Source organism: Syngnathus typhle, linkage group LG3 (genome assembly GCF_033458585.1).
Source record: "Syngnathus typhle isolate RoL2023-S1 ecotype Sweden linkage group LG3, RoL_Styp_1.0, whole genome shotgun sequence".
Classification (NCBI taxonomy): domain Eukaryota; kingdom Metazoa; phylum Chordata; class Actinopteri; order Syngnathiformes; family Syngnathidae; genus Syngnathus; species Syngnathus typhle.
This window is the reverse complement of record NC_083740.1, coordinates 22360196-22376102: the sequence shown is the minus strand read 5'-3', so window position 1 is coordinate 22376102 and position 15907 is coordinate 22360196.

The following is a 15907-nucleotide window of genomic DNA, read 5'->3' as shown; positions in this document are numbered from 1 at the left end:
GCTCAGAACAGCACTTGCCCGCTGAAGGCCACTCCCCCTTCACACGAGCTGCCCCTGTGCCTCTCCGCCGACAGCGTGAGGAGGGCGCTTGCCGCCATCAACATCCGTAAGGCGGCGGGCCCTGACGACATCCCGGGTCGGGCGCTGAAGGACTGCGCTGGTGAGCTGACGGATGTCTTCACGGACATCTTTAACACTTCCCTGCAGCAGGCCATCGTCCCGTCGTGTTTCAAAGCTGCCACCATCGTACCTGTGCCGAAGAAACCCGCTCCGTCCTGCTTCAATGACTACCGCCCCGTGGCACTTACGCCCATCATCATGAAGTGCTTTGAGCGGCTTGTCATGGAGCACATCCGATCCGTTCTCCCCCCCACCACTGACCCCTTCCAGTTTGCGTACCGAGCCAAGCGGTCTTCTGAGGATGCCATCTGCTCTGCCCTCCACTCGGCCCTCACCCACCTGGAGAGGAGGGACTCGTATGTGAGATTGCTGTTTGTGGACTTCAGTTCTGCCTTCAACACCATTGTGCCACAACGCCTCATCAGCAAACTTGACGCGCTGGGCCTCAGTACCTACCTCTGCAACTGGCTACTGGACTTCCTCTGTCAGAGGCCACAGGTAGTACGTGTTGGCGACAAAATCTCCGCCAGCATCACGCTGAGCACGGGGGCCCCCCAAGGCTGCGTGCTCAGTCCGCTGCTCTTCACCCTCCTGACGCATGACTGCACTGCAACCTACAGCGACAACCGTATCGTGAAGTTTGCTGACGACACGACTCTGGTGGGTCTCATCACCAAGGGAGACGAGACTCAATACAGGCTGGAGGTTGACCTTCTGACCACGTGGTGCAGGGACAACAACCTCCTGCTGAACGTCGACAAGACCAAGGAGATTGTTGTGGACTTCCGGAAGGGTCACACCCAACACCTGCCGCTGACCATCGACGGTGCTGTGGTGGAGCGAGTGAGCAGCGCCAAGTTCCTGGGGGTGCACATCAGTGAGGATCTCTCCTGGTCCACCAACACCGCGTCACTGGCAAAGAAAGCCCAGCGCCGCCTGTACTTCCTGCGGAAACTCAGGCGAGCGAGGGCTCCTCTGGCCGTCATGACTGCATTTTACCGCGGCACCATTGAGAGCGTCCTCTCCAGCTGTATTGCTGTTTGGGGTGGCGGCTGCACTGACTACAACTTAAGTCCGTAAACGTAAAATTATTTCAGATAAAAGATCATCTTTGGGAACAACCGGATGTTATTCTACCGATCAGTATCACTGCGCTAGGAAACTCAATAGCGAAGAAATGTTTCGGATTTGTGTAGGGTACATTGTGACAGCAAACGAGGAGGTGATCGAGCAAGCGTCTGATACGAGAGCATTGTGTTCGTATGGAGCGTGTTTGAAGTCAACAGCAGAGAAGAAAGGAATAGAGATGCACTGATCCGATATCTGGATCGACGTGTCTTGCGCAACCGTTCTGCGCATCTGTAATGGCGGCCTCCGTATGACGTCCGGTCCGCGATGGAGATTAAAAAACAAACAATATTTGACAATAACACACCATCGAGGATTCCACCATCGCATCAAACGATGTGTCGTCAATTATGAATTTTACTAAGTGTGTTGGGCAGGATGGCTGAATGCGATGCGCGATTGACAACAAACAAGAAGAAAGGTGAGTTTTATTTCGGGGGAGATTTGTCATGTCTCGTCCCCAGTTTTGCTATGTGTCTAGGTTGCCATAGTTTCTGTTCGCCTCACCCCTCTCTTCCTGTGTCACCTCAATCGATGTAACGTGTTTTGTATTTAAGTCCTGTCTGCCCCTCGCTCACCGTTGGATCATTGCATGTGTTACTGTCATTCTGTTCCTGTCTTTGGTACTTTCGCATTCAGCCATCCTGCCCAACACACTTAGTCAGTAAAATTCATAATTGACGACAAATCGTTTGATGCAATGGTGCAATCCTTGATGGTGTGTTATTGTCAAATATTGTTTGTTTTTTAATCTCCATCGCAGACCAGATATTATACGGAGGAAGTATCACTGCGCATGCACACTATGGATCCGATGCGCAGAACGAATGCGCAAGACACGTCAGCTATATAAAGAGCGAGAGTTCAGTTCTCTACCTATGTTTGTTGTCGATCGCACATCGCATTCAGCCATCCTGCCCAACACACTTAGTCAGTAAAATTCATAATTGACGACATCGTTTGATGCAATGGTGCAATCCTTGATGGTGTGTTATTGTCAAATATTGTTTGTTTTTTAATCTCCATCGCAGACCGGATATCATACGGAGGCCGCCATGACAGTATGCGCAGAACGGATGCGCAAGACACGTCACACACACACGCACTATACAAAGAGCGAGAGTTCAGTTCTCAACCTATTAGTTTCAATTCACAGTTTAATTAGCAGTTTCAATCAGCAAATAACAAAATGCGTATTACAGGTAATATTTTATTTCACAACACTTATCCTTGTTCCTTTCTAGAGATGCACCGATCCGACTTTTTCAGTTTCGATACCGATGCCGTGGCTTTGCGTATCAGTCGATACCCGATACCGATCCGATATTATGGTTGACTTAACAAGCTACATACCCCTACATGTGGAACAGAAAAGACTAAAGGCAATGGCATCAGGCATGACTACACAGTTCTTTGCTCTAAATGCTCATTTAAGCAGCAATGAGAAGTGCTCCCTGAAAACAAGCTCTGCTTAGTCGAACACAAAAAAAAAAACATTCAAAATTATTTCTAAACACTGAAAGTGCAGAGTGGAATTAAAAATAAAATATAGCATCGGGACAAGAGAATAAACAAGTGACTGTAAACATGTCTCTACATAGTTGTGAAGCTCATGGCATCTACATCTCAGCTCAGTGACCTAGTAGTAGAGCGTGAACTTAAATACAACATAGGTAACGAGAGGCAGGTGCGTGTGATTACTCTAAAGAAGGACACACAGGAAGGGAGGGGCGAGCACACGGACACAGAAACGATGACACAACCAAAACTGGGGACGAGGCATGACAGTAACAGTTTTTTTTAAATAACTGAATGTTACCTCAGGCCCGTTCTCAGCTCCTCGTTTGTGTTTGTCACGTTAGCATACCGTATCGTTTAGCCTGTTGTTGCTCGTTCATGTCTGTTCTTGGTGTTGGATTTTGTCGAATAAATTGCCCCCCAAAATGCGACTTATACTCCGGAGCGACTTATATATGTTTTTTTTTTCACATTTTTGGGCATTTTATGCCTGGTGCGACTTATACTCAGGAGCGACTTATAGTCCGACAATTACGGTACTATGTGCACACAGGCACCCATACCTACCGTGTCATCGTGCATGTGCAGAAGTTGAGCTGGTGTATTGCATCTCGTGAATATGATCATTATTGAATAGACCCTGCATTTAAGCTTGCTCGTAAAAAGATCCGTGCGCGTGCGCGTGCGCGCGCGCGTGCGCGTGTGTGTGTGTGTGTGTGTGTGTGTGTGTGTGTGCGCGCGTGTGTGTGTGTGTGCGTGCGTGTGCGCGTGCGTGTGCGTGCGTGCAACACGTGGACCATGCATGTCTCACGGTTGGTTTTGATCCTGTCTTTTGTTTCACAATTTAGTCTGTTAGTTTGTTGGTTAGTCACGTCAGTTTGCCTAGTCTTTTTGAGTTTGTTGCAATAAACCTTGGTCCAAGCTGCACTTGGTCGCCCTGCTCCATTTCTCCACTCCAAAGCGTGACAGTTACATAAATAACACGTTTATAAAAGCATCTGTGTCACTCAAATTCATTAAATCTATCGATCGTCCTTTGTCAACAATGCCGTGTGCCGCGCCGCAGTTCAAATTATTAAATTGTTCAAGATAAAGATATCAAAGCATGTGAAGTGATCAACTATACTAAATATACTAAATTTGTGAAAAAAAACATAAATAAGTCGCTCCTGAGTATAAGTCGCCCTCACCCAAACTATGAAAAAAAACGCGACTTATAGTCCGACAATTACGGTATATACTACCTATGTCACACTGTATTTGTAAATAATCAATATCCTTTCGTTCACATTGATTCGCTTTTGGGACATGATTTCCTGGACTTTGACTCTTCTACCATGGGTCAGTAGGTTTTGAGTTTAAATAATGTTATTTTGTTTTGTCAACTTTATTTCACTCATTATTTGTCTTGTTTGACGTGTCAAGCGTCGCATACGGACCACGTAAGGCTCTGCTCCAAGCTTTTGCTGTAGTGTATTTTCATTGATTTTTGTGGCTTTATGTACTGTTTCTTCAGAATGCGACGGCTTCACTTCTCAATGTTAATTCGTTCCGGGGTTCAACTGTATTATAGTGTTGTATTGGATGGCAGACATTTAAAAATGGTGGGAACACAAAATGGTGGATACATGGATTACTGCAAAATTCTCAGGAAGGAAATATTTAATTTACAGTAGTTATAATAATGTTACATTACATTAGATTTTTGTAATTTTGCATGAGTGAGTGTCACACACTTTACGCGGTGGCTGTTGAGACTATCCAGGCGAGGCCTCCCTGCGCCCAACGCCCGGGCAGGGTTCCAGGCGTCTAGCTTGACTATTTTCTCCACTCCCGCTGGATCGTCGCCAGGGAAATGTCGCCCTCTGGCCGACGCCCAAAGTAAATGAATGGGCATTGCAATTTCAACCAGGAGGAAGTGTGCGGCTTTGGAGCGGCCGTTGTGCACGGCTGATGACGGCCTCAATGGCCACGGCTCTCACTCAGTGGGGGTCCATGGACCGCCACCGGGGATATGTCGCACTCTGGCCAACGCCCAAAAGTAAATGAATGGGCCTCCACACTGTGTGCAATTTCAATCAAGAGGAAGTGTGCGGCTTTGGAGCTGCCGTTGCGCACGGCTGTTGATGGCCTCCACGGCCACGGGGCTCACTCAGAGAGGGGTCCACGTATGCTCCAGGCGAGGGCCTCCGGTTCTTGGCCCCGGTCAAAATTTGAGGGGTCCGGATGTACTTTCCAAAATTTGAGTGGACCTCCGTGCGCAGGAGGCTGAATTTTCGTCATTTCGGTCCGACCGCGCAACCGTAGCGCGCCGGACACATTATTGTAACAGCGCCATCACTGACAAAAATAGACAATATTTCAAAATTGGAGCTGACCTCCAGGCTGGAAAGGGTGATTTGTCGTCATTTCCTTCCGACCGCGCAACCGCAGCGTGCCAGACGCATTATTGTGACAGCGCCCTCACTGAAACTTAGAAAATATTCCAAAATTTGAGTGGAACTCCGTTTGCAGGAGGCTGATTTTTCGTCATTTCGGTCCAACCGTGCAACCGCAGCGCGCCGGACGGATTATTAATACAGCACCGTCGCTGACACAAATAGAAAATATTCAAAAATTTGAGTTGTTCCCAGCTAGGCTGGAGAGGGTGATTTTCCCTCATTTCCGTCCGACTGCGCAGTCGCAGCTCGCCGGACGCATTATTGTGAGGTTGGTTTTTGGAACCAATTATCCGCGATAAATGAGGGATTACTGTACATGAGGATACGTCATATGATGGCGCCGCGGATGGCAGCCACGGTGAGTCGCTCTCTGTTTCTTTGTCTTATTTTGTGTGTTTTCTGTGTCCTCTGCTGTCCATCCCGGATCACTTTTACCAGAGAAGCGCTGGTAAATATCGGACAGTCTTCTTCTGGTATTTCCTCTCCTGTTCTCTCTGATTCAGACTGTTTGTCGGAGATTCTAGTCGGAGCGGCGGTGCTATACAAGCTAGCGCGACGATGGCGGCGCGGAAAACGAGCCGGAGCACTCGTAAAGCTGAGGCAGAGAGGGTTCCATTCTGCCCTACCGTCAATTCATCTGACGAATGTCCGCTCCCTGGCAAACAAGATGGACGAACTGCTGCTCCTCACTTCAAGGAACACGGACTTCAGCAGATCCGCCGCGCTGTGCTTTGTTGAAACGTGGCTCAGCGAACGAACCCCCCACCACGCCGTGGAGCTAGCGGGGTTTCGGCTAACTCGTGCAGATCGCAGCACGGAGCTCTCCGGAAAATCAAAGGGAGGTGGTCTCTGTTTCTACATTAATGAACGTTGGTGTACTGATGTCACGGTGTTGAAAGACTTTTTCAGCCCTCTCCTAGAAACACTTTTCATAAACTGCCGGCCGTTCTATTCACCACGGGAGTTCTCCTCGATCGTCATGGCGGCTGTTTACATTCCACCACACGCACGTGCGAGTGAAGCTACGCAGATAAAGTTAAAGTCGCAATGATCGTCACACACACATCTGGGTGTGGTGAAATTTGTCCTCTGCATTTAACCCATCCCCATGTGATTTTAATCCATCCCCTGGGGGAGAGGGGAGCAGTGAGCAGCAGCGATGCCGCGCTCGGGAATCAGTTGCTGGCTGACCAGGTAACAGACATGAAGAAACTTCTACCAAATTCACTAATCATTGTTCTGGGTGATCTGAACAGGGCGAACCTCGCACACGAACTCCCCAGATACAGACAGCACGTAACGTGTCCCACCAGAGGGGCACAGACTCTGGACCACATCTACACCGTGATCAAGGATGCATACCACTCTGCGGCTCGTGCAGCTTTAGGACTCTCGGACCACTGTATAGTTCATCTGATCCCGGCCTACAGGCAGAAATTAAAAACTTCTAATCCTGTGGTGAGGACTGTGAGGAAGTGGACAGTGGAGTCAAGGCAGGACCTCCAAGCCTGCTTTGACTGCACCGATTGGGGATCTGTGTGTGCAGACTAAGACTTTCTGCACGTACAACAACAACAAACCTTGGTTTACACCGAACCTCAGGAGGCTGCGCAAATTCAAGTAGGAGGCCTACAGGAGCGGCGACCGCGACCTGTTCAAGCAGACCAGAAACACACTGAAACGAGAGGTCAGGAAAGCCAGGAGGTGTTACGGGGAGAACCTGAAGAGACACCTCTCTGCCAATCCTGATCCCTCAACAGTGTGGAAATGTCTGCAGAGCATCACGGGCTCCAAGAAACGAACCCCCCGTCCTGTGGAGAGCCCAAGGCTTGCTAACCAGGTAAACAGGTTCTACTGCAGGTTTGATCGGTCCTCCCACACAACGGGACTTCCTGCAGCACAATCTACATACTCACCTCTCCCCAGAACTGCTCTGTCCACACCTCTATCATCGTTGTCACCCACTCTCTCTCTTGCAGAGGCCGCGCCCGCACTCCAGATCCGCTAGGAGGAAGTGCGCCAGATGTTCCGAGACAAAAGACCAGGAAGGCACCGGGCCCAGACGGCGTGTCACCTTCCTGCTTGAAAGTCTGCGCTGAGCAGCTGGCGCCCACCTTTGCACGGATCTTCAACCGTTCTCCGGAGCTGTGTGAGGTGCCCTCGTGCTTCAAGAGCTCCACCATCGTTCCAGTGGCCAAGAAGCCCGCCATCACAGGTTTGAATGACTATAGACCTGTCACACTGACATCTGTGGTCATGAAATCTTTCGAGAGGTTAGTGCTGAACCACCTGAAGGATGTCACGGGCCCCCTGATGGACCCCCTCCAGTTTGCCTACTGGGCAAACAGGTCGGTGGATGATGCGGTCAACATGGGACTGCACTACATCCTGCACCACCTGGACACCCCAGGAACGTACGCCAGGATCCTGTTCGTGGACTTCAGCTCGGCGTTCAACACCATCGCTCCTGACATCCTCCAACAGAAGCTCATCCAGCTTGCAGTCCCTGCCTCCACCTGTCAGTGGATCACCAGCTTCCTGACCAACAGGAGACAGCGTGTGAGGCTGGGGGGGCATCACATCTGACACCCAGACCACCAATACTGGAGCCCCTCAGGGGTGCGTTCTCTCCCCACTGCTCTTCTCTCTCTACACCAACGATTTCTCCTCAGGTGACTCTCCTGTGAAGCTCCTGAAGTATGCTGACGACACCACTCTCATCGGACTGATCCAGGACGGTGATGAGACTGCGTACAGACAGGAGGTGGAGCAGCAGGTCCACTGGTCCAGCCGAAACCACCTGGAGCTGAACCCGCTCAAGACCGTGGAGATGACAGTGGACTTCGGACGAGACCCTTCACCACCTTTACCGCTCACTATCTGCAGTAATACTATTCTCTCCACGGACAACTTCAAGTTCCTGGGAACCACAATCTCTCGGGACCTAAAATGGACCGGCCACATAGACTCTGCCCAGAAGAAGACCCAGCAGAGGCTGTACTTCCTGAGACAGCTCAAGAAGTTCAACCTGCCGCGAGAGCTTCTGAAGACCTTCTACACTGCCATCATCCAGTCTGTCCTCTGCACCTCCATCACTGTCTGGTTTGGATCGGCCTCCAAACAAGACAAGCACAGACTGCAACGGACAATCAGGACTGCAGAAAAGATCATTAGAATCAACCTCCCATCTATCCAAGACTGCCGCTGCGTGCAGTTCTGTTCCCCAAGTTGCTGCCGATTGCGCGTCAGGTCCCCAGTGTGTGTCGCGATTGTGGCCCTGGGCCGCTGACCGCTGCTGCGTGCAGTTCTGTTCCCCAAGTTGCCGCCCGAGTGCGGTTCGGTTCCCCTCGTCGCCGTCCGAGTGCGGTTCGGTTCCCCTCGTCACCGCCCGAGTGCGGTTCGGTTCCCCAAGTCACCGCCCGAGTGCGGTTCGGTTCCCCAAGTCGCCGCGCGAGTGCGGTTCTGTGCCCCAGGTTGCCGTCGTGCGCGGTTCAGGCTATGTCAGAGACCAGTGGGGTCGTCTGGACTGGTGCGCACTCAGCAAACTTGTGGCGAACAAGTCCCAAACATAGAATATTCACCTTCCAGCCACTGTATTTGCCATCAGAACCAAAAAACAACTGACAACCCAGTATTCTCCTTTTTATTTACTTTTTGGTAGAGAGAATTGTTACCTTTCCGAGATCCCTGATGACTTTCTTGTGCGTGCATTCAAATGTAGATAATACTATTATTCCCGTAATTTTCGGACTATAAAGCGCACCAGACTATAAGCCGCACCAGCTAAAATTCGGGTATATTTTAGTTTTTTTCTTATACAAGCCGCAACGGACTATAAGCCGCACATGCACACGAGTTACCGTATTTTTCGGACTAAAAATTGGTGAAATTTATTTGACAAAATCCAACACCAAGAAATGACATGAACCAGCAACAAGAGGCTAAACGATACAGTATGCTAACGCGACATAAACACAAACAGTGGTTAAAATAACTAACATGAAGAACACGTTCATTAAACCATCTGTGTCACTCCAAATCATTGCACATTGATGATGTGACCCACTCGAAATTCATCGTCACTCGGGATAACTGGAAGCCATGGCTGACAGGGGCTGTCCTCAGGCTGCTGAGGGCCAGGGACAAAGCCTTCAGAGCGGGGGATGAAGCTGGCTTGAGGACAGCGAGGGCCGACCTTTCCCGGGGCATCAAGGGAGCAAAAAGGGCGCTCTCTTGCAAGATTACCGCCCACTTCAAGGACAGCAGGGACGCACGGAGCCTTTGGCAGGGCATTCAGACCATCACGGACTACAAGCCCGCACCGCAGAGCTGTGAGGGCGACGTCCGTCTGCTCGACGATCTTAACCGCTTCTTTGCTCGCTTCGACGCTCAGAACAGCACTTGCCCGCTGAAGACCCCTCCACCTCCACACGAGCAGCCCCTGTGCCTCTCTGCCGATAGCGTGAGGAGGGCGCTTGCCGCTATCAACACCCGTAAGGCGGCGGGCCCTGACAACATCCCAGGTCGAGCGCTGAAGGACTGCGCTGGGGAGCTGACGGGTGTCTTCACGGACATCTTTAACATTTCCCTGCAGCAGGCCATCGTCCCTTCGTGTTTCAAGGCTGCCACCATCGTACCTGTGCCGAAGAAACCTGCTCCGTCCTGCTTCAATGACTACCGCCCTGTGGCACTGACGTCCATCATCATGAAGTGCTTTGAGCGGCTTGTCATGGAGCACATCAGATCCATTCTCCCCCCCACCATAGACCCCTTCCAGTTTGCGTACCAAGCCAAACGGTCCTCTGAGGATGCCATCTGCTCTGCCCTCCACTCGGCCCTCACCCACCTGGAGAGAAGGGACTCGTAAGTGAGATTGCTGTTTGTGGACTTCAGTTCTGCCTTCAACACCCTGAGCCACAACGAGTCATCCGCAAACTCGACAAGCTGGGCCTCAGTACCTACCTCTGCAACTGGGTGCTGGACTTCCTCTGTCAGAGGCCTCAGGTGGTACGTGTTGGCGACAAAATCTCCGCCAGCATCACGCTGAGCACGGGGGCCGGCCAAGGCTGCGTGCTCAGTCCGCTGCTCTTCACCCTGCTGACGCATGACTGCACTGCAACCTACAGCAACAACCGCATAGTGAAATTTGCTGACGACACGACTCTGGTGGGTCTCATCACCAAGGGCGACGAGACTCAATACAGGTTGGAGGTTGACCTTCTGACCACGTGGTGCAGGGACAACAACCTCCTGCTGAACGTCGACAAGACCAAAGAGATTGTTGTTGACTTCCCGGAAGGGTCACACCCAACACCTGCCGACGGTGCTGTGGTGGAGAGAGTGAGCAGCACCAGGTTCCTGGGGGTGCACATCAGTGAGGATCTCTCCTGGTCCACCAACACCGCAACACTGGTGAAGAAAGCTCAGCGCCACCTGTACTTCCTGCGGAAACTCAGGCGAGCAAGTGCTCCTCCGGCCGTCGTGACTACATTCTACCGTGGCACCATTGAGAGCGTCCTCTCCAGTTGTATCGCTGTTTGGCGCGGTAGCTGCACTGAATAGAACATGAAGGCCCTGCAGCGCATAGTGAACACGGCTGGTAAGATTATTGGTGCTTCACTCCCTGAAGGACATTTACACCTCCCATCTCACCCACAAGGCGACCTCGATTGTGTGATGTGCGTCACCCCGCTCACTCTTTGTTTGATCTTTTGCCCTCTGATAAGAGGTACGGGAGCCTGCCCTCCCGCACCACCAGACTCACCAACAGCTTCATACTCCAGGCTGTTAGGATCCTGAACGCTCTCCTCCCTTCTGCGTAGCGTCCTGTACTTTTGCGCTCTATTCTGACTGTCTGCTGTATGCACACTTGCTCCATTTTTGCTCCTCTTATTTATTATGTTATTTGTTTATTTATTATTTCTCATCACTCTTATTTATTCATTGTTTGTGCCTTCTTGTTTTTATTATTATTATTATGTTTATTTTTTTGTGTTGTTTACTTGTATGTATATTGTGTACTATGTCTTGTCACCGTGGGATAGTGGGAACGTAATTTCGATTTCTTTGTGTCTTGGCATGTGAAGAAATTGACAATCAAGCAGACTTTGACTTTGTCTTTTTTCGCATTACCAAAGTACCAGGCGAGACGTGGGTTTGGTAACCGGCTCTTTATTTCACAAAGCAAGAGCTCAACATATTAGCCAACACAGCAAACGATGATGGTCGTCCCCGGGGTCTCCTACCGGTGGGACATGCCCGGAACACCTCCCCAGGGAGGCGTCCAGGAAGCATCCTGATGAGATGCCCGAGCCACCTCATCTGGCTCCTTTTAACGTGGAGGAGCAGCGACTCTACTCTGAGTCTCTCCCGGATGACTGAGCTTCTCATCCTATCTCTAAGGGCGAGTCCGGAAATCCTGTGGAGAAAACTAATTTCGGCCGCTTGTATCCGGGATCTCGTTCTTTCGGTCACGACCCATAGCGTAAATCGACCGGTAAATTGAGCGCTTTGCCTTTTAACTCAGCTCTCTCTCTACCGCGACAGACCGGTACAGAGTCCGCATTACTGCCGACGCAGCACCGATCCGCCTGTCGATCTCGTGCTCCATCTTCCCCTCACTCGTGAACAAGACCCCAAGATACTTCAACTCCTCCACTTGGGGCAGGATCTCATCCCCGATCCGGAGAGGGCATTCCACCCTTTTCCGACCGAGGACCATGGACTCGGATTTGAAGGTGCTGACCCTCATCCCGACTGCTTCACACTCGGCTGCGAACCACTCCAGTGAGAGCTGAGGATCACGGCCTGAAGAAACCAACAGCACCACGTCGTCTGCAAAAAGCAGAGACGCGATGCTAAGGTCCCAAAACCGGACCCCCTCAATGCCTCGGCTGCACCTAGAAATTCTGTCCCTAAAAATTATGAACAGAATCGGTGACAAAGGGCAGCCTTGGCGGAGTCCAACCCTCACTGGGAGCGAAGCCGACTTACTGCCGGAAATGCGGACCAAACTCTGGCATCGGTGATACAGGGACCAAACCGCCCTTATTAGTTGGCTCGGCACCCCGTACTCCCGAAGCACCCTCCACAGAACCTCCCGAGGGAAACGGTCGAATGCCTTCTCCAAGTCCACAAAACACATGTGGACTGGTTGGACGAACTCCCATGCACCCTTGAGGATCCTGCCAAGAGTGTAGAGCTGGTCCACTGTTCCACGGCCTGGACGAAAGTAACACTGCTCCTCCTGAATCCAAGCTTCGACCTCTCGACGGACATTACTCTCCAGCACCCCTGAATAGACCTTACCAGGGAGGCTGAAGAGTGTGATTCCCCTGTAATTGGAACGCATCCTCCGGTCCCCCTTCTTAAAGAGGGGAACCACCACCCCAGTCTGCCAATCCAGAGGCACTGTCCCCGATGTCCACGCAATGTTGTAGAGGCGTGTCAGCCATGACAGCCCCACAACATCCAGAGCCTTTAAGAACTCCGGGCGGATCTCATCCACCCCCGGGGCCTTGCCACCAAGGAGTTTTTTAACTACCTCAGTGACTTCGACCCCAGAGATTGGAGAGTCCGCTTCAGAATCTCCAGGCTCTGCTTCCTCAATGGAAGCCGTGTAGGTGGAATTGAGGAGGTCTTCGAAGTATTCTCCCCATCGACACACGACGTCCCGAGTCGAGGTCAGCAGCACGCCATCTCCACTGTAAACAGCGTTGACGTTGCACTGCTTCCCGCTCCTGAGACGCCGGATGGTGGACCAGAATTTCCTCGAAGCCGTCTGGAAGTCATTCTCCATGGCCTCGCCAAACTCCTCCCACGCCCATGTTTTTGCCTCAGCAACAGCCGAAGCGGCGTTCTGCTTGGCCATCTGGTACCTGTCAAGCTGCCTCTGGAGTCCCGCAAGCCAGAACGGCCCGATAGGACTCCTTTTTCAGCTTGACGGCATCCCTTTCCGCCGGTGTCCACCAGCAGGTTCGGGGATTGCCGCCACGACAGGTACCAACAACCTTACGGCCACAGCTCCGGTCGGCCGCCTCAACAATGTTGGCACGGAAAATGGTCCACTCGGACTCAATGTCCCCCGCCTCCCCCGGGACGTGGGAAAAGCTCTGCCGGAGGTGGGAGTTGAAGCTCTTCCTGACAGGGGATTCTGCCAGACGTTCCCATTAGACCCTCACAGAGCGTTTGGGTCTGCGAGGTCGGACCGGCATCTTCCCCCACCATCGGGGCCAACCCACCACCAGGTGGTGATAAGTTGACAGCTCCGCCCCTCTCTTCGCCCGAGTGTCCAAAACATGCGGCCGCAAATCTGATGACACGACTACAAAGTCGATCATCGAACTGCGGCCTAGGGTGTCCTGGTAGCAAGTGCACACATGGACACCCTTATGTTTGAACATGGTGTTCATTATAGAAAATCCGTATCGAGCACAGAAGTCCAAGAATAGAACACAGCTCGGGTTCAGATCGGGGGGGGGGGGGGGCGTTCCTCCCAATCACGCCCTTCCAGGTCTGATTGTCATTGCCCACGTTAGCATTGAAGTCACCCAGTAGAACAATGGAGTCCCCAGAAGGAGCGCTCTCCAGCACTTCCTCCAGGGACCCCAAGAAGGGTGGGTACTCTGAGCTGCTGTTTGGTGCATAGACACAAGCAACAGTCAGGACCCGTCCCCCCACCTGAAGGCAGAGGGAGGCTACCTTCTCGTTCATCGGGGTGAACCCCAATGTGCAGGCGCCCAGCTGGGCAATAGACCTTCTACACTGCCATCATCCAGTCTGTCCTCTGCATCTCCATCACTGTCTGGTTTGGATCGGCCTCCAAACAAGACAAGCACAGACTACAACGGACAATCAGAACTGCAGAAAAGATCATTGGAATCAACCTCCCATCTATCCAAGACTTGTACCTGTCCAGGACCAGGAATCGGGCAAGGAACATCTCTACAGACCCTTCTCACCCAGGTTGCAGTCTGTTTGAACTACTCCCCTCCGGACGGTGTTATAGAGCTCGGTACGCCAAAACCAGCAGGCACAGAGACAGCTTCTTCCCCCAGGCTGTTGCTCTGATGAACTCACACCACTCATAGAGTCTCAGAGACATTACTGTGCAATAACATCCTGCTCTTCACACCTTTTTGAATTTGTCTACACTGTTTTTGCCATTATTCACATCTCCTGAATGTTGTTAGTCACCTAAATGTTGAACAGAGGGTGTGTTTTTACCGAAGTCAAATTCCTTGTTTGGCACGCTCAAACATGGCGAATAAAAAACTCTTGAATCTTGAATAAGTATACCCACACCTGCTCGACGCCTCTCACCGTGGGCAACTCCAAAGTGGAAGAGAGTCCAGCCCGTCTCAAGAGGGCTAGTACTGGAACCTAAACTGTGTGGAGGCAAGTCCGACTATATCTAGTGGAACTTTTCTGCCTCGCACACCAGTTCGGGCTCCTTTCCAGCCAGAGAGGTGACATTCCATGTCCCAAGAGCCAGCTTCTGCAGCCGGGGATCGGACAGCCAAGGTCCCTGCCTTTGGCCGCCGCCGAGCTCACAATGCATGTGACCCCTTTGGCCACTCCCATAGGTGGTGAGCCAATGGAAAGGGGGACCCACGTTTCCTTTTTGGGCTGTGCCCGGCCGGGCCCCATGGGCGAAGGCTCAGCCACCAGAGGCTCGCCTTTGAGCCCCACCTCCAGGCCTGGCTCCAGAGGGGGACCCCGGTGACCCGCGTCTGGGCGAGGGAAGTCCTTATATGTTTTTCTTCATAATGGGCTTTTTGAGCCGTGCTTTGTCTGGCCCCTCACCTAGGACCCTTTTGCCATGGGTGACCCTACCAGGGGCATGAAGCCCCAGACAACATGGCTCCTAGGATCATTGGGACATGCAAACCCCTCCACCACGGTAAGGTGACAACTCATGGAGGGGAAAAGCATACCAGTAAAAGTAAAAAAAAAAAGCTTCATCGTCTTCATCTTCCTCCTGTGCACTGAAACCATCGAAGTCTTCCTCCTCAGTGTCCGATTGGAATAGCGTTAGATATCTTTCGCCACATACTTTCTCAGTCTTTCTTTCGTCGTCGATTTTATGCCTTTCTTCTAGCATTTTCTATGATGAGGGTCTGTTCATGCTAATTTTAGTCATGCACGAAGCGCTAAATTACATTAAACTAGCAAGCGACACGTATAGCTCCAGAGTAGACGTGACCGGGAAATAAAGAAAACTACTGTATTTATTCTAATTCTCGCCCATATTCTAATAATCGCCCAGTGTGTTAGCGATGACATAAATAAAAAACATTGATACCTCTAATTGTCGCCCATGTTGCTAAAAATTCCCCCCAAAATGTACGTTTTCCTCCGCGACCGCATGCCGACGTCATTGCGCAAGTACAAATATGACTGATTTGACAGCACATCGAATGTCCCTTTTAAACTGTTTTCCTCCATATACTATGATACAATTACACTCGTCACTGCGCTGCAATATCCTCACATAATTACGTTATCGGGGCGTGCGCTCGAACAAGACGATCGCGATAACATGATGTGCGCAACATGCAACGTGTCGCATCGATGGAGCGTCATTTGACGCACCCCGCTGTTAGAGGTAGATCAAAACAGCCGCTGTTCTAGTGTTGAGAACACCAGTGAGATGCAAGTATTGAATACTACATAAGGAAAATATACATACTATTTTCAGT